Source organism: Populus nigra, chromosome 12, assembly GCF_951802175.1.
Source record: "Populus nigra chromosome 12, ddPopNigr1.1, whole genome shotgun sequence".
Classification (NCBI taxonomy): Eukaryota; Viridiplantae; Streptophyta; class Magnoliopsida; order Malpighiales; family Salicaceae; genus Populus; species Populus nigra.
Genome location: NC_084863.1, coordinates 8,767,734 through 8,771,802, shown reverse-complemented (window position 1 = coordinate 8,771,802; position 4,069 = coordinate 8,767,734). Strand labels below are relative to the sequence as shown.

At 33.0% G+C, this 4,069-nt stretch overlaps 1 pseudogene; it reads left to right on the top strand.

Moving 5' to 3' along the window:
• The first annotated feature begins 216 nt into the window (after nucleotides 1-216).
• On the top strand, nucleotides 217-327 carry LOC133670289 (small nucleolar RNA R71; annotated as a pseudogene).
• The last annotated feature ends 3,742 nt before the right edge of the window (nucleotides 328-4,069 follow it).

Here is a 4,069-nt window from a genome sequence, read left to right as displayed (position 1 = left end):
ATGCCTCCATTAGATGTATGAGGTTGAGTTTTACCTGGTGCCTCACACGTACCTGTGGTGTCCCAATTTTGAGCATTTTCAGCTAGCAAGTCTAGGTACTCCATTGCTTCATCAGGGTCTTTATCTTCAAAAGTTCCATTGCACATCAATTCCACCATTTGCCTATCTTTAGGTGTTAACCCTTCATAAAATTGTGAGACCAATCTCCATGTTTCAAAACCATGATGAGGACAGGTATTAAGCAAGTCTTTATATCTATCCCAACACTTGTAAAATGTTTCTCCTGGTTTTTGAGTGAAAGTGGTGATTTGTCTTTTGAAAGAGTTTGTTCTGTGAGACGGAAAAAACTTCTTTAAAAATTGTTGTTGCATTTCATCCCAAGCACGAATGGATCCTGACCTAATATTTTGTAGCCATGTTTTAGCTTTATCTTTTAATGAAAAAGGAAAAAGCTTTAATCTGATGGTGTTCATGCTACAATTTAAGTCATTATAGGTGTTACAAACTTCTTCAAATTCTCTTAAATGCAAATATGGATTTTCTAATTCTAAGCCATGAAAAGTGGGTAAAAGTTGAATAATACCTGGCTTAAAATTAAAATGAGAAGCATCAGGAGGAAAAACTATACATGATGGTGCACTTGTTCTTGTTGGATTCATGTGATCTCTAAGTGTTCTCACATGATTATTCTCATTATTCTCATTATGAATTGACTGGTTATCTTCTTCGGCCATGTTTTCTAAAGAAATTTAGGATTTCCTAGAAAGTCTACCACTTAATGTACGTGTCCAAACTCTCATGCAAGTGCAAAAGAAAAGAAAAAGAAAAGGAACAAAATTAGAAAAACAAATAAAAGTAAAAAAAAACAAAAGAAATATAAAAGAAATATAAAATTTATACAATACTTACCTCCCCGGCAACGGCGCCAAAAACTTGTCACGACCAAAAGATTGATGTCTTATCCCAAGTGCAGGAGTGTCAAAGTAATAAATAACCCGGCAAGACCGGGGTCGAACCACAGAGAGGTTAATTGTATAAATTATAAATAACAATACAACAACAACAACAACAACAACAATAACAATAATAGTAATAATAGTAATAATAATAATAATAATAATAATAATACTCAGTACGTGGCGTTGTTATACCTGAGAATGATCTAAAAGATCGGGTCACAGGTTTCCAGCCTATATACTGATTTTATGAAAAGATCAAAGAGATATATTATATAATATAAACAGATTTCTGATGCGAATGAACAAGGCAAGACCAACAATGTCAGGATCCTTGATCAAACACAGAGCATACTTAACGTACATAACATATAACAAGAATGTAAATAATAATAATAATAGTAGTAGTAGTAGTAGTAAAAAGAAGAAGAGGAAGAAATTAATGTGAACTTTGAGATGGAAGATTAATGTAAGGATTAAACAATGATAAAAACAAATGTCAAGGTTAGAGGATTCACTAATGGTATTTCAAATAAATATAATATAAACTCTTTTTATTACTCAACTAGAAACCACACACAAAGGAGGTTCTAATCGGATGATTTATCATTAATGGCTCATTATAAAGTATTAACATGATCATATTAATTATCTTGTCTAAGTAACACCATACTTATAAATATCATCAGGCATTCATGTTGCTAGCTTATGTTAACAACAAATCAAGTTCCTATCATAACAACGATGTCGGCCGAAAACTATGAAGGATCAAGCATTCGATGTACCAAGTGTTATACAACATAAATCTAGATTAACCATTTAACAAGCAAGGTATTAAGAATTAGTAAGATAAAAAGATAAGACATGCTAATAACAATTTATCTTGGATATAAACATTAAAGTCCATGTTGAGTTTATATTATACCTTATTCTAACACCATTAGTAAAACCTTTTCACCTTGACATAATTAACTTAGCTAAACATAATGAAGAAGAAAAACATAAATAAACAAGATAAGAACATGATTATGATATAAGTTAACTAAGTATATGAAAGGAAATGAAAAGGCATAAACAAGAGATTAATATAACATGAAAGAAAACTTGAACATTACAAAGATATAAAGAGAGAAAGCAAGAAGATGATTTTGATCTGAAAAATAATATATGACTAAATACATGGCAAATGCCTCCTTTTATAGGCTAAGATTCAGAACTATTGATTGGTAGGCAACCATTGATTTGGTGGCTGGTTTTTGACATTGTTGGCTGCTGGTTCTTGATATTGTTGGCTGATTTTTGATATTGTTGGCTGCTGGTTCTTGATATTGTTGGCAGATTTTTGATATTGTTGGCTGGCCAAAACGTCATTGCTAACATCAGAATTTGAGCCCTTTGTTTCATGAAATCTATGGGAAATTGTCTCAGCTTTCCAGCAAAAAAAACCAGAGCTCATTTGGACTTCTAGAACTCAAGATATGAGCTGAAAACCGAACAGTGTTTGAGTTGCAGGACAGGTTCCGACTTCTCCGTTGTTGCTAAGATTTGAACTTGAAAACGGCAGAATTGAGTCTTGGACCCTTCATGAAAGTTTTAGGTCTATGTCTTATCTTTCCATCCATATAAAGTGGACCTAAATCCGAGTTCTACAACTCCAGTTATGATCAAATAACCGAATGGTGTCCCAGTTTGGAATTGAACCAGCATCTCTTCTCCTAGCCTAGTCCTCCTTTTGTCTCTTCACTTTCAATAGTTAATCACATCAATCAATCCTTTGAATTATGAGATATACCTGCATTCAAAACAAGCATTTACCATAAATTAAAGATATATTATATTATTAGACTTGTTATTATAAAACATGCTTTAGTTAGGGAATTTAACGATACTTTAGTGCAATACGATGATATAAAGCCTTAATGAGAATGCACTTTTAAGTACTAATCAATGGTGCATAAGGAAATCCATTTTGCGGCTTACACATTTTGAAAGATCTATATGATACAATCGAGACAAGGTCAAATTTGGATTTTGAGGTAAATGTGCAACTATCCAGTTTGATGGCAACAATCATAATTCTCAATCCGACCGTTAAATTGAGCTAAAATTTTACATGCTGTCTCATGATATGTTGTTAAAATTTCTATATTGCGTTAAAATTTCAGGTTAATATTTGTTGAGTGGGGGTTTCCAATTCCAATTGAGAATTATAATTGTTGCTATGAAACTAGATAGTTGTACATTTTACGTCAGAATCCGAATTTGAGTGTTTTCTCATTTTCGGGATCGTATCATTCCCTCTCTTTTCAAGATGATTCATCCTAGAATCATTAAGAGGGATAAAAGGACAAAGTTTTAGCCTCCTTTTGAACCCTTTGGAGTTATTTTCTTGCCAATAATCGTCGCTAACTTTGGATGACGGTAGCAGCCCTTCTCTTTTGTCTATCATCATTGCGGCGTTTTTGCTCCTCTCTTTCTGAAGCTTGCTGCGGCGCATCGACTAATGTTGTTAACACATTATGTTCTTGCTGCATCTCCCCTAGAATATGGGATAAAGTCTTGGTTTCATTTTTGGGAACACTAATATCTTTATTTCTCTCTTTGATACCACATCTCTTTTTGAATCCTCCTCGTCATTTGCCTTAATACCTCATTAGAATACATGAAATACTACTTGTAATACTCCCTTTCCATTTTTTTTTATATCAGAACCTAAAATGAAAGCTAATGACAGTAACGAAAGTAAGAAGACACAAAAGACAGAAAACTGACCCAAAATTATGTGATCTTTCAATTGAAAAACGTAACAAACCGTTTTACAGTTTAGACCTAAATCTATACCCTAAACCAAACGACTTCTAAATGGTCTGAAACTTGTTGTGTGTTGGTGGGATAATTTCCTTTCCTTTGTTCTCTAAAGAACTAAGACAACTTATCGAAAAACAACGAGTTTTGTTGCGTCATCTGTATATTTTTTGTTCGTGAATCAATATTCGCTCGGTGGGGGTTTTCATTTCCAATGGCTTCTGAAATTTAGGTTACATGTGTTTAAATAATTTTTAAAAACATAAAAATGAGGATCATTGTGTGGTTCAAGAATGCTGTTCCAAGAC